The sequence below is a fragment of the Cryptomeria japonica genome, chromosome 5 (genome assembly GCF_030272615.1).
Source record: "Cryptomeria japonica chromosome 5, Sugi_1.0, whole genome shotgun sequence".
In the NCBI taxonomy this organism is placed as follows: Eukaryota; Viridiplantae; Streptophyta; class Pinopsida; order Cupressales; family Cupressaceae; genus Cryptomeria; species Cryptomeria japonica.
The window spans coordinates 72011005-72034079 of NC_081409.1; positions in this window are offsets into that span (position 1 = coordinate 72011005).

A 23075-nucleotide genomic window follows, 5' to 3' on the forward strand; every position below is an offset into this window, starting at 1 on the left:
GAGCAAAAAATGAATTTTACATTGAAAACTTGGTAGAGGCCTTTTCATAAGCTTATAATCAGCAATTCTATGACTGTAAGTATTACATTTATAACAATAGCTATGGAACTGAAGTGCCTACCAATGATTGTTGAAGTTGTTTCTATTTGGTCTCCTTGAATTACCATATCTCGGTCTTCTTGAGCCCTTCTATGTATCCATGACTCTTGTGAATCCTCAGACATCACACCTAGTTTTTCCTTTAGGATCAGCATGTTGAATCATTGATTGATTTCTTGTAACAACAACATATGTCTTCTTCATGTCTTCAACAATTGTTTTCAAATCTATTTTATTCCTCGGTGCATCCTTGACTATGAAGTTTTTCTTATCATTCTTATTAATTGAAGTAACAAAGTGTATTTCTTTGCTTTATAAGTTTTTACTTGTAGAACACTGACTAGCATCAAATCCAACACCCTTTATGTCTTTGGATTTCTTTTGCTTACTCAACATGGTTTCTAGTACTTCAAAATTACACCAAACTTAATTCTCATCGTGAGTTCATCATTGCACATTTTAAGTTCCTTTCTGAGATTCACAGTTTCTTCCTCCATCTTTTGATACTCCTTCTACTTATTCTCAAACTCTATTTTAGTTACCTCATACATTATTTTATCTTCATTCAATTGTGTTCTCATATCTGAAATATTTTGCTCAAACTCCTTAAGGCATTCGTTCAATCTATCTTGTTCTTCAACAACTGCATATTTAACCTTTTTGTATTCTCTCCTTACTTTTTTAAGTTCTTCAAGTGCACTCACAAGCTCTCCTACAAGATCTACCTCAGCTTCAACTTCCTCTTCCTCATCAATAACATATTAATCATGCAACTCTTCTAGCACCATAAAAAGATTGACTTCTCTTTGATTTTCAATGCAGCACTCATCAAACATACTTTCTTCATGAGTGGCATTTTCTTCAAATGTGTAAAGGCTATTCATTCTCCTAAAGTTTCTTCTTCTTGGCTTGAAAGAATTCTTTATCTTCTCTTTACCATAGGTCTTCATACTTTTCTTCTCATCTTCATCCTTCTCCCCATAAGGACATTTAGATGCAAAGTGTCCAATCTTACCACAGTTGAAATATTTAAAAGGGAGCTTACATTTATATTTTCCTGAACCTTTCTTGAGATTTCTTGCAAAGTTAGCTATAGAAGCATCTGAGTCATCTTCATCCACATTAACAACTTCTTCTTTTCCTTTCTTTGTATTATTGAAAGCAACTTCTCTTTTTGAGGTTTCACTACCAATTGTCCTCATCTCATAGACTGATAAGGAACCAAATAACTCATCCATGGAGAAGGTTTTTAGATATTTAGCTTCTTCTATTGCAGAGGCCTTTGTGTCATACTTTGGAGTGAGTGATCTCAACATCTTTTTGATAGTGACTTCATCTTTTACTTCCTCTGCAAGTCCTCTTATAGTACTCACAATCTCATCTACTCTTTGCAGATAATCTGCTATCTTTTCCTCTTCATTCATTTTTAGGCTTTCAAATTGAGCCCTTAGGTTCTAAAATTTGGCTTCTTTCACTTTGGTATCTCCTTCATATACTTTTTGTATCTTATCCCATGTTTTAAGATCTATCTAAAAGATGATAGAATCAAATATGAATTGAAATTATTTTCAAAATAGCACAAAGTATATTCTAAATAGAATTCAATTAAACTTTTTCCAAGTCTACAACACTACTGTTAATTGAAAAATAGATAGATAAAAAATTAGAACCCTTTCCACGAGTTCCTCATCCCTTAAATAGTTAAGCATCTAAGTAAGTAAAATAATGACTTTTTGAGGATAGACGACTAAAGAGAGTTTTAAAACATCACTTAAAATAAAAAGGGTCCACCGAGACCAATAGTTTTTGAGAAAAGAATTTTGAAAATTAAACAAACTAACTAAACAACAACTAAAGAGCCACCACATCCTCATTTGCCTCTTCATCTTCCAGCTTTGTCACATCATCTACTGCCTCTTGGTCTTTTGTTGTTGTATCCATCATACCACCATAATGAAACATTTAATTAATGATTCATCTAATGCGCGTCACAAATCAATCTATGTTGACGTCACCATACAAGTTGTTGATTATGGGGTTGTCGCCATCAGAGCATCTATCTATCGTGCTCTTCAAAAACCATGGAACAATAGAATGTGTGTGCAAAAAGATCCTTAAAGTGTGATCGGCCCATATGAGACTTGTGAGGGGCCCATTGAAACAACAGTATCAAGGATCGGACATCGGGTAGAACGAGTATTGATGACAAATGAGAACTAATGAGTTACTCTTCCATTGAATGGTGATAGGCCAATAAAGAAAGGGTAGGGCCCCTTTAGACATAAGTGAGACTTGATGCCTAAAATAAGGTTAATCAGGCATTTTTGAAACTAAGTAATGCAAAGTGCAACCAAAAAAGAGAGATGCTTAATGACCCAAAATAATTATTCATAGTTAAAATGACAGGTAACAAGGACAAATATTATTGTGAAATTGTTGAGTGCAAGCATTAGCCAATTGTTGAAATGACATAATAGAATAAGGAGGCAAAGAACAATACCATTGAAAGGCTTTATCCCTAAGTGTTCTAGTGAACAATTTCCTTGGGATGATGTGCAAATATGTGTTTGGATTGGCTGAGTGATGTGTTGTCATTGTTGTCAGCATATTCCTTTGTGTGTTGCAATGTTGCAATCACATTAAGTGAGTTGGTTTGGCTAGTATGTTGCAGATGAGTTTTTGGGGATTAAAGGGTTTCGAGATAGGTATCTATAGTTGATTTAGCTTAAGTTTTAGTCATTCACATGGAGATTTGATTGTGTAATGAGATCCGGTATTGTGGTTAGTTTTTCAATTTGTTAGTGTTGATTAGTGTTCTGTATTTTTCTCCATATTGTAATATATTGGTTTATGATTTTGGTAGAGTATTTGGGACATTCTAGTAGATGGTTCATAATTTAGAGGTTTGCAAGTGAATCTTTCAGTTTCTCAGTCATTGCAGTTTGTGTTCTTGGAGTTCAGTATAATGATGATGAAAATTCTAGTAAGTGGTCTTGGTGTGGTTGTTTCTATGGTAATTCATGATGCTTGCGGATGTTTCTAGATCATGTCCTATTTGTTTTGGTGGTTCGCATTGATCGTTGTGCGCGTTATTGATGATTTTATTTAGTCTGGTGGTATTCTTCATTCTCTTAGCCATCATGATGATTGTAGCATGTTGCGGATATTCAAGGCATAATTCTTGGAGGTGTTTTTTGTTTGAGGTGTTGATTTAGGTCCATACTATGTCTTAAGTGACATTGTTTTGGTCCGCATATAATATTGTAGCATGTATGGTTATATCTTTGTAATTTTTGATGTGGGTTGAGATGACCTTGAAAGATTAATTAATGTAATTGTATGTTGCAGATGTGTGTTGTGTGTGAATAATGCTTTGATCTTTTAGAAGTAGTGAAATAGTGTGAAGTGTGAAGAAGTATGATAAAGTAGAATATGTGCCTAACTAGAACTATAACCAATCATTAGGAGATGTTATTTTCTCAATTCATGATCTTCTAGATGTAATCCGAATGTTGTTGTAAGACAATGAGTCTTCCCTGGGTTGTTACCCTTTGTTGTTTTCGAGAAATAAGCTCTAGGCAATGTGCCTGAATGCATTTGCATTCCCCATTCTAATATTTCATATCCTTCTAACAAGGTATCATCATATTGTGGGTAGCTTCCCACCATGATTTTTCCCTTGACTGGATTTTCTGCGTCAAAAAGCTTGGTGTTATGTGTGTTATTGATGTGGTGTTCTGATTGATTAAAAAATAGGTTTTAAGGACCCAAAACCTTTACACCATAGAAATAGAAAGAGCAGAAAAAGGATTAAAAGTCCACATACATAACGACTGGCCAGAAGACCAACGAACAGAAAGAACAACAAAGCAACAAAACAACAAAACACAGCAAAGAAACCGGGGAGACGCTACACAACAATTTTCTTTAGCAGGTCCTCTACCTTTATCACCAACTCATCATAGGTAGCCCCGATAGCTTTCAGCTCTTCCAGATCCTTGTTCATTTTCTTTTCCTTCCTCTTACCTCTGGTGTAGGTTCTGGGACCTTGAGCTTCCCCTATACCTTCAGCATCCAAGTCAATTTCTTGGATTTCCTTGTCATCATCAAGCTTACTATTGAGGGTATGAGTATTATTGGCTGAGATTTTCAGAATACTAAGGCTCTACTCCACGATATTCTTAAGGCACTCCTCAATTTTTTCCACTTTAGTGACAGTATCCGAGACTATTTTTTCACTAGTTTCTGCAAGGCTTTTTATGTTTAGCATCTCCTTTTCAATCTTCTCAAACCTGGGGTTGAAAGCATCTCTGATGTCTTCTGCTTTAGCAATAGAGTTTTTTAGATCCTCAATATAGTCAGCCATTGTATTCCCCTCCCCTATATTAAGGGTCTCCAGAATCAGGACTCTGTTGCATATTTTTTAATACTCATCCACAACTTTCTTGTGACCATCAATGAGCCATTCCATAGTTTTCATAAAACCATGCAAGCCCTCGGGAGGAGGGCCATAGGGGGGAGTCACTTTTCCAGGGGTTACCTGTTCATCTTTAGGGATATGGAGGGTGGAGATAGTGTCGGCAACCTTGAGAGTCTCTTCCATTATCTCCTTTTCCAGGCTGTGCTCGGCTTCCAAGGTCCTAGCTTGCTTGTCAGCTTCCGGTTCCTTGCTAGTCTCCTCTTTTTTATTATACTTTTTCTGGGTCTGGGCTTGATTTTTAATTTTCTTCTTTAGAAACCCTTTAGGGTTCTTCTTCTCCTTAGAATAATCTGAATACTCTTCTTCCGAAGAGATGCTGATCAAGGGTTTGATTTGAAGTTTTTTGCCCTTGGAAGATGAGGGTCTTGTTTTTCTCTTCTTACAACTCTCATACTCTGAATCATCGGAGCTATCCTCAGTATCAGATGAGGAATCATTGTCAGATTCCTCCTCCTCCAAAAAAGAAGAATCAGACATATCTTCCTTAGAGTCCATAGAGGGCTGCATCCGGTTAATTTGACTGGCCTTTAAATGGTCATAAATAAGGACCATTAGGCCTTGGTGCATTGTAGTATCGCCTAGAGGATTCTCTTTGTAGGCTTTAAGGGACGCATTCATTGAGCAAAGCAAGAAATAAGGAAAATTCACTTTATCATTATGCCTAAAGTGGTTTAACAGAACAAAATGATACCCCTAGACTTTCGTAAACCTACCATCTAGAGTAATATACCACATTAAAACAAAGAGAATTTCCCACTAGGGTTTGGCAAAAGCCCTAGGCGAGTAGTAGGTTTTGCTCAACTTTACCAGTCATTTTTTCTCTTTCTTAGTAACCAGGTACCTTTCAATGGCTTCCCTACTAACCTTCCTATCTCTGTAGAAGTTGTAGCCTTCCCTGTTGAGACTCGTAGCTTTAGCAATTAAATCTTCATCAATTTCCACCATTTGATCACCCATTTTTAACATGCCCTTCTTCCAGTTTTTGCAGAAAAGGCTAGTTACCATTCCATCATAGTCATGGAGTCTCTCTATGAAGTTCGAGAGACCACCCTTCTACAAAATACCCCACAACTCTTCCTTTTGTTTCCATTCATTGCAACTACTTGGCTCATATCATCTCGTATTTCCGCCCATGATGTTGCTTCTCATAGCCAAATTTTGAAACTTGCAGAGCTGGTTAAACAAAGAGCTTTTCGGAGCTAAAAAAATTACCCAGCAAGTGTGGGAGTTGATGGCATTGATGTTATAATGAGTGATTTTCTCAATATATAAATAACTCGAAGTGCTCACATCAGTACTTTTCATTATTACCCTGTCAATCAAGAGTCTTTGGGGTACTTCTATATCGCTCATCACTTATGATTTCTCTGACATCTTCGGGGAGTCCACTCTCACCCATCCACATGGTAATTATCTCATTTTTAACCGCCACATTGGTAGCCAAATCAGCAAAACAGTTGGCCTCCCAATAGATATGGGAGGTATGGCATTTTTTAAAGGTTCTAATAATGTCAATAGCAGAAGTGATTATGTTGTGAATCGACCATGAGGGTTTTGAAGTCCCATTGAGGCACTTTATTATATTATTTGAGTCCCCTTCTATCCATAGATAGGGGCAATTCCATTTTTTGGCTAGGATAATGCCTTGAAGAGATCCCATTGCTTCAGCTTTATGGTTAGTTTGGGTTCCAATAGGGCCATCAATCATCTATTTGCAGATTCCTCTATGATCTCTAAGAATAGCTCCACAACCTGAAGGACCTGGGTTACCTCTGGCTAAACCATCAAAATTGATTTTGAGCTAGCCCTAGGGAGGGGTTTGCCATTTAGCTTCAAACCTTTTATTGTAGCAAAGATTAGGACCATTGGTGATCTTCATATTCCAAGCCCTTAAGATATTTGACTCTAGGGAGTTATTTGAATAACAAGGACCCTCCATGATTCCCATATTTTCCTAGATAGCCCTTTGAATTTTCTGGAATACAGTATCTTGATTTAGGGAGACATCCCTGAAGATTCGGTTGTTTATTTCTTTCCAAAGACCCCACAAGATGTGAGGAAGAGAGAGTTGCCACATACATCTCAAAAAAGAGTTAGTCCATTGAATATGCCAGGAGGAGAACAAATCTCTGATGTTACTAGGAAACACCCAAGCTAAACTAAAGCTCTTGAGGAAACTTTCCCAAACTGAGGCTGAGAAGGAACAGTGGAGGGCAAGGTGGTCCACAGACTCTTCCTCTTGAAATCACAACACACACCTATTAGGAAGGGCAAAACCTCTGCCTTTTAGGTTGTCAACGGTAAGGATCTTATTTTGGAGCATAGTCTAGAAGAAAAAAATGATTTTGGGGGTGAGACCTTTTATCCATGCTTTAGACCAAAAATGATTTATAGGATAGGGGGGGGGGAAGGACACAATACAATGAAGACACAGTTAAAGTACCTTTGGGATCATGTTTCCAAATCAGGGAGTCCTCTTCATTATTCAGCCATATAGCAGACAGATGGGTCTTAAGCTTAGAAAGGCTAGGGTGGATACTATCAATGTTCTGCCAATTGTTCCCATCCCAGTATTCTGCCACAAAGGAGCCAAAAGAGCCAATACAGGAAGGGGCATGGGAGGCCCATTCATGGAAGTCCATTAGGGGTTTATCAAAAAGCCAGGGATCCTCCCAGAATCTAACTTTTCTGCCATTTCCAAGTTTCCATATCACTCCTTTAGCAATCACATTTTTACATTTAGAAACATGGTTCCAAATATGGGATCCATTTCTGCTAAGATCCAAATTAAGAAAATAAGAGAGAGAAGAAGACAGAAGAGAGTACTTACTTCTCCAAATTTTGCACCATTCAGAATCAGAATGAAACCATCTCCAAGCTTGTTTGGACAAGAGAGCTTCATTTAAAGTATGAATCCTCCTGAGACCCAGACCACCTTTGCTTTTCAGCCTACAGACCTGATCCTAGGCCACCAAGGACATTCTTTTCTTTTCCTCAACCCCAGACCATAGGAATCTTCTTTGAATTTTCTCAATTGCTTCAGCATACTTGACTGGAATTCTGAAGAGACTAAGAGCATAAATAGGAATACTTTGAAGAGTAGCCTTAAGGAGTTGGAGCTCACCAGCTTGACTTAAGAGGGCCCCTTTCCAACCGGCATGTTTCTTATGAAATTTGTCAACTAGAGAACTCCAGAAGGAGTCAGGAGGGGCAATCCCCATGGGGAGTCCAAGGTAGGTAGCAGGAAGGTCAGCAATCTTACACTCTAGAATTCTGCTGATCCTCTATTGTCTTCTCTCTGGAGTATTAATGAAAAAGACTTCACTTTTAGCCTAGTTGATAAGCTACCCCGTAGGAGAGGCAAATTTACACAGGGTACTGTTCAATACTTTAGCTTCTGAGATACTTGATTCCCCCATAATAATAGTGTCATCAATAAACTGCTGGTGGGAACAGATAAGGTCAGCAGAAGAAGGTTGGAGGCCCTTAAAGGATCCTTGCTGCACCAATTTTTCCATGGTCCGACCAAAGCATTCTACCAAAATTATGAAAAGGATGGGGGAGATAGGATCTCCTTTCCTAAGACCTCTCGAGGCTTGGAAAAAAGTAGAAGGAGAACCATTGACAAGAACAACAAAAGACGCAGAGGTAGTAAGTTGGGAGAAAAGATCTACAACTCTAGAGGAAAATCCAAAAGAAGTGAGAACTTTCTAAAGAAGAGACCAATCAACCCTGTCATAGGCTTTGGAGAGGTCAAGCTTAAGGATGAGACCCTACTTCTTAGCTCTGACAAGAGAGTGAATGTTCTCATGAACTATAATAATGGAATCAAGAATTTGTCTTCTAGGAACAAACCCATTTTGCTAGTGTTTAATTAAGGCAGGAAGGATAGACAAAACTCTAGTAGTAAGGACCTTAGAAATAATCTTGTAAAAGGAGTTGCAGAGGCTAATAGGTTTGAATTTGTCCAAAGAGTTAGCTCCTTGAGTCTTGGGGATAAAAGAAATTAAAGTACCATTGATTTCTTTCAAGAGTTTTCTAGCCCCAAAGAATTCCTTAACCCCATTGGCAACATCAGTACCAATAATATCCCAAAAATCTTGAAAAAAGAACATTGGGAATCCTTCAGGTCTAGGTGCTTTGTTACCATCAAAGGAGAAAATAGCATTTTTAATTTTTAAGGTAGTGGGAATGGAAGAGAGGGAGGCATTATTATGAGCATCAATGAGACAAGGAATCTTTTGAAGAAAAGAGGATTGGGCTTCAGCATCCAGACTGTGATCCCTCTTTAGGAGGTCCAAGAAATACCTCTTAGCTTCATTCCTTATTTCATCTTCCTTGACCAGCTCCCCACTTTCCACAACTAGCTTGTTCATTCTATTGACTGCTTTATGCTTGATAGTCAACATATGGAAGAATCTTGTATTCCTGTCCCCTTCCTTGAGCCAAATGTATCTCGATCTCTCCTTCCAGAACATTTCCTCTTTGGCAATAATATCATTGTATTTTTTAAGGATCTCATTTTCATTAGCAATAGACATAGTACTGAAACCATCCTTCTAGATCTGGTCCTGTATTTCTTTAAGATTTTCTTGAATATTACTCTTAGCCTCAAATATATTCCCAAAACTAGTTTTATTCCAGAGTCGAATGTTGTCCTTTATACTTTTGAGCTTCTTAACAACTTTGACCATAGCTGTTCCCTCAACTTGGATACTCCACCATTTCTGAATATTTCTTTTGATGTCAGGGTGAAGGGTCCACATTTTTTCAAATCTAAAGGGAAAGTTTCTCCTTCTATTGACCAAGTCAGCAATGAAGGTGATAGGAAAATGATCGGATCCAACCCGAATGTGGGCAGACAGAGAATAGAAGTACTGACTATACCAGTCATCAGAAATGAGAGTTCTGTCAAGACGCACTTGGTTAAGGTCATTACCAGTTTGTCTGTTGGTCCAAGTGTAATTGCAACCCTGTATGTCCAAGTCATTAAGAGCTTGGGAGTTAATAAAATCCATGAGGGCCATCCTACTTTCCAACTGAGGAGGACTGCCTCCAAATTTTTCCTCCTCTGTCAAAGGTGTATTAAAGTCTCCCATAACCATCCAACTAAGATTTTTGAAGCTGTCCCTAGCCTGGATGATCTTTTTCCAAAAAGAGTTTCTAGCCTTTAAGGTATTAGGAGCATAAATGTTAGTGAGAACCCATGAAGAACCATCTTTTAGGTGCTCAAATTTGATACAAGAAAAGTTACTTTCCTAGATAATGACCTGACCTTTAACAGTGTTAAGATTCTAGATGGTAGCAATGCCTCCAGAAGCACCCTCAGAACTACCCCCACTAACATTACCATTTTTGAAGAACTTCAAAGATTCAACTTTTTCTCTACTCATTTTGGTTTCTTGAATAAGAAAAATGTCAGGATTACTATCTCTTATCATATTCCTAATAATATCATGTTTATGGGGATTGTTGAGTCCCCTTATGTTCCAAGAAATAATCTTCATAGCTACTTACCAATTCCCAGCTCCTTGAGAGTTTTTTGAGTTCCATCTGCTATGTTCTTGTTGGCCTCCTTGTCTCTAACTTTGTGGTTAGAGGGTCATCCTGGGGAAGAGGAAATGTACCCCACATCAACTTGAGCTATTCTACTGGATTTCCTTATTAGAGAAGTTGAGGGAGTTGTTGCTTTCTTGTTCCTATATTTTGGTTGCTTCCATTCCATTTCTATCACAGGAGCCACTTCCAGGTTGATGAGGATTTTGGAAATTTCTTCTTCATTGCCCCATTTAGGAGTTCTGGAGTCAGTTGAAACATTGTTCATTGTTCTTGAGCTCTGATCCAAATCTGAAAGATTCATACCCAAAATTGCACATTTTTGGGCTTCTTGAATTTCAAAACTTTATCATGGCTAGAGAAGAGTTAGTCCTTTCAACTTGGGGATCAGGGATCTCTCCTTCCTCGGGTTGGTAATCTCTTGCTTCCATTGCCTTGCTTTCATAAGTGTCACCAACCACTTCAACTATCTCATTTGGAGGATCATTCTGATCTTTCATTTTCTTTTTTTGAGTTGTTCTAATGGGGCTGGCTTTGGTTGATTCATTTCCCTCTACTTCCTATATTGTGGGCCTGAAGATAGAATTTGAGGCTTCCTTCTATTCCCCCAAAGGAAAAAAATGATTGGAATTTTCTTCCTTATTTTCTGGGTTTTTAACTTGCCACACCCATTTCTCTAGCAACTTTTGACTTTCAATCTGAGGTTTAAGCTGCTTGGGTTCCACCTTTTGCTTGTTTGGGCAGGATTTTTCCCAATGACCTACTTTTTATAGTGGAAGCACGCGAAAGGAATAGTTTCATATTCAATATGTTGTTTCCAGGTTCCCAGCTTTGAAACTAGGTCTATCTATTCCGACATATCTGCCTTAGGGGCTACTCCTACACAGAACCTTGCATGGGTTAGTCTTCTTTTTGAAGCAGTGACTGGGTCTATAAAGAGCAGCTCACCAAAAGAACTTGCTATTCCAAAGAAGATACTTTCTGCCCAGTATTCAAGAGGCAATCCTAGAAGCTTTATCCAAACTGGAACTTGGGCCAGGAGAGAATCATTCATGTTTAGATTCGGATGCCATTTTCTAAGAACCAGAGCTATCTTTCCTACCATCCAGGGACTCCCACACAAAATCTTAACCTTATCTTCTTCACATGAAAAGGAAAAAGACAAAAGACCTTTGGGTAGTGCCAAAATTTCAACATTTCCTTTAAGGGCCCATTTTCGTTTGACAAAGGCCATGACAACTTCAATATTAGGGTGTGAACCCATGAATTTCCCTACCAAGGAGTTCGACATACTATTGATATTATGGTCCAGAACTTGGTCAGGGATAGAGATAGCAAACTTACCACTAGAAGGGTCAGAAATATTCTTAACAGGAGGAAGGGAGGATTTACTAGTTGGTCTAGTTCCAAAAAGGGAAGACCATTTCTTTTTCTCCCTCCCGCTATCCACGGAGTCATCTCATGGAATGGGCCCCCCATTGGACCCTTCCCCCAGATGCCCAGATGAACCCGATGTCTCCTCAAGCAGAGCACCATCAGACTGTGAGTCAGCAACAACACCTGGGAAGTCTGGGGGCTTGTCCTTATTGCCAATAGGACTAGCACCATTGATCTGGTCGATCCCACCATTGGAACCAGGGTTCCCGCCTTGCTGAGAATTTGAAATTTGAGCTCCCGCTCCCACTTCCGCCATGCCGGTCCTATTGATGTGGTGTTGATTTATGCTTTCATAGTTAATTATCATATATGAAATTGTGATTGAGTTAGATAAAGATTTTGAGAAAACTAATTCACACCCCCCCCTTTAGTTTTTTGCCTTGATGCCAACAATTTTTATCAGAGAAAGTTCCTCCGAAGAAGTTTGATTATTTGAGGTGATTCGGGATGGCATCTTATAAGAAGGATAGTCTAAGATTCAATGGATCAAACTAGAATCTTTGGAAAAGTAGGATGGATTGTCACTTGAGATGCATTGGTGATGATTAGTGGAAGATTACTACAAATGTGTGTATATATGTAAAATTCATCAAAGCTAAATATGAAATAAGGAAAATCATGAATTCCTTAACTATTTAAGCAATCCTAAACATAATCAATGAAATAGATACATAATTGAATCAATTAAACAATATAAAACTCCCTATTCTTCATCATAGCTTCCATTGTTCTTCTCTTATTTCTGGTATGGTGGCTCTTAGATATTGTACTGGTAACCTGCAAGTGACACAAAGATTCAAAGTTCGTGTTTGTTGAAAATGGAGAATTGATTTTGAATTTATAGATTTTTTGGGTGAGATTGAATGAGGTGGAACAAAATGATTAAGAGGTAGAACTCAATTGAGATCACATGTTGATTGATAGTTGAACTACTGATTTGGAGGTGGAACAAAACAGATTGAATTGTTAATTGAGTTAACCGATTGAGAAAAAAATTGATTGAAAGATGAAAAAGAATGATTGGAGGAGAATTAAAGAATGATGTAATCAATCAATTAATTGAATTGAATCTATTTTAGTTGGAGATCACTGATTGAATTCTTTCTAGAAAGAAGAAAAGTAGAAGATAGAAACAAAGATTGGAAGATAACGATTTAATTAATCAATTAATTGAATTAATTAATTTAGCATGTGCTTGAATTTTGATTTTGATTTTCAATTTAATCTTTGCATGATAATTTATTCAAATGAATTTATTTTAAATTCAATTTGTTATTTGAATATATTTAGAACTTAACTTTGGTATTCAATTTCATTTTTGAAATCATGCACATGTATTGGAATTTAGATGAAATTAAAATAATATGAATTTGAATTTGGAGATTTAATGAAATTAAATAAAATAAGAATTTGGGAATTTGGAATTTGAATTAGAATAATTAATTAGTTAATTAAATAATTTAAAGAAAATATTTAAGTATTTAGAAATTGAATTTAATTAAATAATAAAGATTAATTAAAATTAAAGGATTAAAATCATAATTAATTAAATAATTAATATTTAGTTAATATTTAGAAAAGGGTTAATGATTAAATAATTAGGATAGAATAATTAGGGCTTCTAGTGGTTTGGCATTGCTTTGGAATAATTATGATATTGAGGTACAGTTTGTGGCATCTGCTACAAATTGGATATTGTGTTTAGTGGTCAGTATGGTTTCAAAGGTTAAATTTTGGTTATTTAATATCTATGCTCCGTCAGGTATCCAAGGTAAGTCTAAATTATGGGATAAATTAAAGAGAATCTCTTCTCCTTTAAGACATGGGTCCTTGGTCATCTTTGGGGGTGACTTTAATGTGATCACTGATTTGGGTGAAAAGAGAGGTCGGGTTTTTCCTAATAAAATAATTATGGATGATTTTGGGAATTTTATTTTGGATATGAGTCTTTTTTACTACAAATCTCAAAATGGGATTTTTACTTGGAAAAATATGAGAAGGGACTTTTCTCAAATTGTTGAGAGATTAGATAGGTTTTTGTTATCTGAGAACTAGATAGATTCAAATTTAGAATATTTTTCTTCTATTCTCCCAATTTCGGGTTCTGATCATTTTCCAATTTCCCTTACTGCTCTTGAAGATAGGGCTCCTTCTAAGTCTTCATTTAAGTTTGAACCCATGTGGTTTAGGGATTCTTCATTTTTGCCATTGCTTATGAATTGGTGGAATTATGCTCCTTTCTGTTCTAGGTCCCGTATGTTTCAACTTGTCAAGAAGTTGAGTTTTGTGAAGAAGAACATTAGGGAATGGAATATCATGCACTATAAGAACATTTTTCAGGAGAAACAAAGGATTCAAGATATAATTGGATGTCTTAATTCTCATGTTCTTCAACATGGCATGATGCCTCATGTGTATGATGAATTGAAGTCTCTAAAAGTTGAGCTTCAGGAAGTGTTATCCAGAGAAGAAATTTATTGGAGACAGAAATCTAGGGAGGTATGGATTTCAGATGGAGATAGAAACACAAAAAGATTTCATTCTTCAACAAAGATAAAAAGTGTCTGAATGGGAATTTATTGACAGAACAGGAGAATATTGCTTCAGAGGTAGTGAGGGTTTTAGGTCATTACTAACTTCGGAACATGGAAATCTTGAGAATGATATTATTTCTAATATTCCTTCTTTAGTCTATTTGAAGGACAATAAGATGTTGATGCCTCCTTTCTCTTTGGAAGAAGTTAAGTATGTTGTTTTTGCCATGAACTCGGATAAAGCTCTGGGGCCAGATGGTTTCACTCCTTTATTTTTTAGAAGTGTTGGGATTATGTGGGCAATGATGTTTTATTGGCCCTTGAGGAAGCTAGGAGAAATAGATCTATTTTAAAAGAGCTTAATACTACATTGATTGCAATTATTCCTAAAAAAGGGGTTACTAAGACATTTGTTGATTTCTATCCTATTGTTGTATGTAACACTTTATATAAGATATTTACTAAGGCAATTTTCCTAAGATTGGCTAAAATTCTTCCTAGGATTATTTCCCTGGAGCGGGGTGGTTTTGTTCCTAGCAGAGAGACAACAGACGGTGCAATTGTGGCACATGAGGTGGTGCATTCTATCTCTACCCAAAGAACCCTAGCCATGATTCTTAAATTAGACATGATGAAGGCTTATGATAGAGTTGAATGGGGGGCTTTATGTGTTGTTCTTGAGAAACTAGGTTTCTCCAAAGATTGGGTCAAATGGATTCGTGCATGTATTTCTTTTGCAAGATTTTTGGTTTTCATCAATGGCTCCCCTTGTGTCTTTTTCTCCTCCTCTTGGGGTTTGAGACAGGGGGATCCCCTTTCTCCCTTCTTGTTTATTCGTCTTGCTGAGCCTTTTAGTTGGGCTATTAAAACTGCTAAACTAGGGGGGCTTTGGAAGGGAGTTAGGATTCAGAATGTTCCAAAAACTATTTCCCATTGTCTATTTGATGATGATACCCTCTTATTTGGCCAGGCTTCATTGGGTGAGGCTAATGTTATCAAGGGGATAATTCAGAACTATGCATCTTTTTCTGGTTAGAAAGTAAATGTTGATAAGTCAAAGATTTTCTTCCTCAATACATCACCACTGGTTCAACATAGATTACAGTCTTTTTGGGGATTTGAATTTGGAAATCTTCCATGTACTTACCTTGGTATTCCCTTTTTTATTAAGCAGGATAAGTCTGATTTTTTGGGATAAGCTTATTTTGGTTATTTCTAAAAGAATTCTATCATGGAATCTAATCAAGTCTGTTTTGAATGTTGTTCCCATTTATCTTATGTCTGTTTTGAAGGCTCCAAAAAAGGCTATTGTTAATTTGCAGGATACTCTTAGAGATTTCATTTGGAATAATAATAAAGATGGAAAGAAAAAACTCCTGTTAGTAGCTTGGGATAAGGTATGTTTGCTTAAGGAATTGGGGGGTTCAGGTATTAGGAGCTTGGAAAATCAGAATTTAGCCTTAGGTTCTAAGTTGGTTTAGAAATTATATGAAAAACCTAGTTCCTTGTGGGCTCAGCTTATGTTTGTTAAATACTTAAATAATGGACCAAGAGGATATATTTTTTTTGTTTCAAGTTTTCCTTCCGGTTCTGCTATTTGGAATTTCCTATGTAAGTGTAGATCTGTTATTTTGCCTCATCTTTCATGGGTTGTCTATAATGGTACGAAAGATAGATTTTGGGATGAAGTATGGAATGGACACACTCCTTTGGTGAACATCAGGGATTGGTCTCCTCTAATTACTATTCTTTCTTCCCTATGGGGTGTATTTGTGGTAGATTATTTTGAGATTGTGTCTAGTGGGCATCTTAAGATAGCTAGATGGAAGTCTATTGAATTTTTAGATGTTGATCAAAATGTGAAGTCAGAATATGAGCATTTGTTGGGAGAGAGAGTGGTAATCCTTTCTGATTCTGAGGATGAACTTATTTGGACAAGGAATATCTTTGGTAAATATTCGATTAGAGAGGGATACAACTCTCTTACAGTTGCCAAAAATCTATGTTCTTGGCCATACAAGTTATTCTAGCATGTGTCTTGTCTCCCAAAAGCAGGGGCTTTTTCTTGGTTGTTTGTTTAGGATAGGATCCTTATGGGCATGAGATTGGATAGGCTTGGTATTATGGCAGTATTCCTTTGTGTCCTTTATAACAAAAATTTAGAATCTTTCTCGCACTTGTTTCTTCATTGTGACTTTGCTTATGAGTGTTGGCACTGGTTATTTGAAAAGTTAAATCTATCATTTGTTATTAGTAAGGATCTTATATCCCATTTCAGATCTTGGCCCCTCCTATTTGCTTCATCTTTTTATGCATGTCTTTGGATTATTTCCCCTTCTATTGTAATTTGGAATATTTGGTTAGAATGAAATAATAGGATTTTCAAAAAAACAAGCTCTCCTATGGAGGAGGTTTTATTGAGAATAGAATCTTCTATTTTTGAAGTTGCATTGTCTTATATTTACAAGAATCTGGAAAATCTTACCTCTTTTTTGCATTGGGATAGTAGGGTAACTAGGGTCTGGAAGATGTTGTCAGTCTTACCTACGCATGGTTCAATTTTGAGAAAAAACTATGCTACATGTAAGAGAAATTCAGCTAGTTGGAAACCTCCTCTGCAAGGTCATTTTAAATTGAATTTTGATGGAGCCTCTCGTGGGAATCCTGGTCGGGCTGGGGTAGGTATGGTGATTTTTTTATCATAACTGAAGATTTATTTAGGCTTGATGTCATGCAATTGGTTTTAAGACTAATAATTTTGCAGAGTTTCATACTTTATCTTTTGGATTGGATTTGGTAATATCTTTGGGAATTAAATATTTAGTAATAGAAGGAGATTCCATGGTTACAATTCAATGTGTCATGAAGAATAAATTGAATTGTTGGCAATTATAGTATATTCTCGATCTCATTTTACAAAAGCTAGATTATTTTGATTCCATTTTAATTTCTCATTGTTATAGAGAGGTGAATAAAGTTGCGGATTTTCTGGCTAATCTAGCCATTGATAGTAATGCTAATCTATGGGAGGTATGCTTTGAAGAAATTCCATTGGGGGTCTTGGAATTTTGATTTTTATAGTTTTTATCCCCTTTCTTTGTAGGTAGTCATGTTCACTGATCTATGTGGAGGTGTTCAATGTACATTTTAAATCCATCTTTTATGATGTACAATTTGTACCTGTCGTAGGCAGTATGGATGGGTATCTGCAATGATAAGTGGTGGCAACTTGGTGTCGTATTCATTGCGGATTGTCTTATCATTTCTGCCTCACACGCTTGGTATTATTGCTTTGGTTTGAGGTAAGTGATGTGAGCTATCATTTTTCCATTGGTTAGGATCCTTTGTATGTATTTGGGATTATTTTTTGATTACTACGATGCTGGGTTATTTTTGATGTACTTTTAATCAATGGTTGGTATGTTGCTGGCATTATAGCATTGGATATTGGCAATATTTGGTTTTTATTAGCTGCCCTTCTATGTTTTACATCATGGTTTGAGGTGCCTTCTTTTAAAAGTTTTCATATTTTTGCACGAGTTGGTTATTTAGTGCTCTAAAAGGGTGGTTTTATCATTATTATTAGGAAGTGGCTATGTATATTCATTTACAATGCATTCTGGGTCTATAGTTTTGTCGATTGTAGTTTTTATTTGTTCTTTTCTTTTCATATGCATCGGTGGGATCTTTTTGAGGTTCTGATTCACAACAAAGGTAATTATTATTCATCTCTTCTCCATTATCTGGGCATCACATTCATTTTGTGTCTCCATTAGCAGAAGTAGTGGATGATTATGGGTATTGTTCTGAAAAACTTGCTAGAGTTTTTGTTTTGCATTCCGTGGAATTGGAGTCTGGAATTTGTAGGGTGGTGGGGAATTGTTGGCTATGTTCTCATGCTTATATCTCTTTCTCTGAAGTTATGTCAAGATTTCTCACTATATGTTTTGATGTGTTATTGGATAAAGCATTGGTTTGCCTCCTGGTAGCTAAATTATTGGCTCATGCATTTCATAATTTGGATATTATTGAGTCAGCTTTAGACAATTGCATGTTTGATATGGGTTCTTTCCCTTATGGTGGTTTTCTGTTTGGTCAAGATTTATTGGATAATGGGTGGTGTGGAGAGTTGTTCTTTGAAATTAGAATGGGTTTAATTTGTGACAGCATTGATGATGCTTTGAAGGCTTTGGAAAGGTTGAGAGTGTTTGTTCCTTCTCAAATTGTGAATAGGGCTCTTGATGTGCTAAAGGCATTAAATGTTTTGATTAATTTTTGTTTTGTTACGTCTGCCCCTCCTCTTCCCACAGCTCCACTACAGGTTATTGTTCCTTATGTAGTTACAGGCATTCCTCCGGAGGAGAGTTCGAGCTCTTGGCATTTGGTATAATGTTATATTGGTGTTTTTTCTCCATGGTTTTTTTGATATTCTCTTTTGCAGGAAGGAGGATGATATTTGGTTTATGCTACTTGGAATTCTTTTTGTTTTCTTTGGTTGGTATCAGCTATGGGGTCTTCATTCAGATATGTATGGGAAATTTTGTTTCTGCATTCCTTTTTGTCAAGCCAGGCCAAAGTATTGGTTAAAGCATGTGGGCTTCTTGGTGTCTTGGTATGATTTTCATGAGGAGAATTTTTTTGGAATCCTGTTGTTCATTTTGTAGCCAGTTGAGCTTATGTTTTGATAGATATAATTATGATGTTCTATTGTATCCTAAAAAGTTCTATGGGACCTCATGGTATATTTCAAAAGATTGGGTTTGGGTGGGTTATATGAACAATTGGATATGTAATTGCTATCTTGTAAGGGTAGAATAGATTGGTTTATTTTAGGTGACAACCAAAGGTTTTCTTACAGGTTCTTTCTTGCCAGTATGCCCTTTGAACCCATTGTAAAAATTATTATATACAATAATAAAAAAATTTAGTGGTTTGTCCACTTTTATTGAAAAAAAAATAGGATAGGATCAAAATGGAATAATTAGTAAGATGAAGAAATATGAATTTAGAAGAATAAGATTAATTAACTTAATTAAAGAATTAAAAAATTATTTAACTAATTGAACAAATAATTAGTACATGATCAATGAGACATTTTTTGGTGTCTACAATGTGTATAACATTCCTCTAAATGGTCCTACAACTCTGGATGAGATAAAGGAAGTTGAATACAATATTAGAGATAAGAAAGAATTGTTGAGTGCCTTGACTAATTCTGAAATGACAAATGCAGTGGATTTGTTGACTGCTAATGAGATTTGGAAGGATTTGGAAATTTTGTATGAAGGTGACAGTCATGTGAAGATTTCCAAGTTGCAAAGCTTGAAGGGAAAGTATGAGTTGTTGAAGATTGGCAAAGATGAGAATGTTGGAATCTAAGAACATTGAGAGGGGGGGTGAATCAGTGTTCTACTAGAATGATTAATTTTAACCTTATTAACACAACAACTTAACAACCGGTATACATAAAAGCATAATACAATAAGTAATAATGCAACCACAAAGATCAACACCATAACACCATAGATTTATATGTGGAAAACCTTAATGAGGAAAAACCATAGTGGGATTGGACACCCACAATATATATCCACTAATAAGATGAATAAATATTACAATAAAGGGCCTGCAAATGTAGGAAGGCCAATAGCCTAGAGCACACTGCTTATCACAAAAAGGAGCCTCATTGACTACGAAAAACTTTGGACTAAAATCTGGAATGAAGATTGAACTGCTATAATAACATCTCCTATGCCTCAGTACAGTTCCGGTTAAGCTCAATACCGGAGGTCTTGAACCTCTTACACAAACCCAATTCAATCACTTATGATCGACCAAATACTCTGCATATAATTACAACATTATTTGCATAGAGATAATCACATCACCATCCATCCCATAATCTTCCTATGATCTACAAAGAGATCTTACATCATATTTATACCGACCTGGGACCTAAAAAATTAGGTCAGCCACCTAAAAGATAATACAACAGATCCATTACATAAACCCACTAACCAATGATAATCCAATTCATGCTAAGACCGAAACAACATTAACCAAGCAATAAATCCAACCGGTAATGCATCAAGAACATCCACCAACACGTTACATAAACTGGTCCATAACCTAACCGAATAGCATAAAATAATTTTGGTACTAAATGCAACACCGTCGATCAACTGGAACACGAACATGATAACCATTAGCATCCCAAGAACCTTCTAGAAGCCAATCCAACACCACTTATCGAATCCATAAAAAGATCTTCAACAAATCTCTATTGGTAAAACCCTTACTAATAACCAAAAGGCTTACCAAAACATATGATAGCTTCCGGATCACCAAATACTGAACCAATTGAATGTAAAAAAAATTTGAACGACATGAATTACCAGACTAAACTAATTCCACCAATTGGAACATACCAGAGAATATTGGAGATGATCTCCAGATCAATATCACAATCCAAGCACTCTACCGGAACCTGGTAGAAAACCAAAAATGCTATTGTTGACATCAATGCAACACATAATCAGTTCCTCTAAATTTTTAACAATCTCCCCCTTTGGCATTGATGGCAACAATAGATTTGGAAAACATCCAAGTGCTAAGAAATACCAAAAAAGTCTCCCCTAATGGAAGACATCCAACAAATGATATATCAATGAAGTTCTGAACCAATTATCTCTATACCAATTAACCATCCATAGACCTGAACCAAACTCCCCAAATGGGATACAACCAATTTGAAATTTTGTTCCTCCCCCTTTGACGGATATCTTTGTTAAGCTCTATTTTTCACATGTGTATCTCTCCCCCTTTGACATCAATGCCATAAATATGACATAAACATCAAAGAAAAACCATAGATCCTTTGAACCACATAGCTGACTACTCCCCCTAAGTAGTAGTACCAACTCATCAATCTAGAATGAATAATAGTTCTAATAATGTTTACCAGACTGATGCCAATCAACATCATATAAGTCTCAACCAGAGGGGCAAAGACCCCCAATCTATCTCTAAATTACTCAAATGATTCCATTGGCAAAGGTTTATTGAAGATGTCTACAATCTTCTCTTTAGTGTTCACATAAACTAATCTAACTTCATTTGTTCCTTCAAAATGTTATACTTGATCGATAGCTTCTTTGTCTTAGAATGAAATACCAAATTCTTCAGCAAAGTTATCACAGTGAATAACTACCAGTTCATTACAATCTATCCTTATATCCTTCAACATTTTCTTAATCCATAGAACTTGTGTACAGCTAGTAGCACTAGCAACATACTCAACTTCAGCAATAGATAAAGAGGTACATGACTATTTCTTATTGATTCATGAAACATGTTTCTTTCCAAGAAAGAAAACTCCACCAGATGTTCTTTTCCAGTCATCTATATCTCCAACCCAATCCACATCTAAATATGCACATAGTGTAAAGTCATCATAAACCATAAACCATACCTGAAAATCCTAGCTACTAGAGCAAAAGATTCATCATAATCAATTCCTTCCTTTTGAGAATATTCTTTGCAAACCTCACAACTTGACTATCTTCATTCAATTTATTCCAAAAAACCCATTTAGTTCCAATAACAATCTTATTTTTAGGCCGAGGAACTAAAGTCCATGTGTTGTTCTTTTCTATCTGATCCAATTCCTCTTCCATAGCCTTCATCCAACATTCATCCTTACATGCTTCATCTACTAATGTCAGTTCACTTTGAGAAATTAAGCATACCTTTTCAGCTACCAACCTTCTCCTTGTCATCATTCATTTTCTCTTGTCTCCAATGATCTGATCTTCTGAATGATTAAACCTTACATACCTTGGAGTCTTCTAACTTTTTTATTCTCTGCTCTGATCTTCTATTACTGTTGAATTTTTTGATAGTGTCGAAGTAACTAGTTCAACATTCCTTTCCGGTACAGGTGTTACCGAATCCCTTCCATAAGTTTTGATTTGCCCTCTATACTACTCAACCACCTTGACATTATCACTCTCCACAATTCTTTGCAATATTTTGTTAACATCTATATGCTTTGCTTTCATTTGAATAACCAAAAAATATCCCGTCATCACATCTAAGATCAAACTTTCTAATTCACTACCAAAGATTCTGAAATACTTAACAGTAGATGTGTGACCAAAACATAACTCATAAAGTGACTTACCAGTAAACCAAACTAGATCCAAGATCCAACTAATCTTCACCGATTAACCTTCAAACTGACTTCTCCAAAATCTGAAACAGGCTTTCAGACCACTACTAGGGGCAATGCAAGATCGGTCATTAATTTTCCGCCCCCTAAGGCATCTACCTTAGTTACCAGATGAGTTTCTTGTAGGTGCATTGATCTTTACACTTCATAACCCACTTCTTCTCATGCTCCTTTCAAATATCATCAACCTTTTATTTTCCCTTCTCATCGGATTTGTCATTTCCTGCTAATAAGTTCTTGCTTCTACAAAATTTAGCAATGTGTCCTACTTTGTTACATGCATAGAAAGTGACATTGTTCTTCTGAATTGCCCTGCTATAACCTTGACCATTCCTCGACCTACATTTATTATCCATATGTCCAAAATTTCCACATGCATGATATTTTACATTCATTCTACAATCTTTTGTCCTATGACCATACTTTTTGCAATTGAAACATTGACCAGTACCTAAACTATTATTCTGATTGACTCTATTTCTGCATTGACTTGCCATATGACAAAACTTATTGCAAACAAAACATCTACCATTAAATTTATGTGCATTGCGTTGTCTTACCCATGACCTCTGATTCTGGTTGTTTGGTAGATTCTCCTGATTGTTCTTCTGACCAGATGTATCATCTTGATTTTCAATATCGGAGCTTTCTCCATGCTCAAATCCAAGACCTCTAGTGTCTCCAATATCCCTTTGATTCTTCAATAACTCATCAATCTTTGCAGAACTGGCTTTGAACT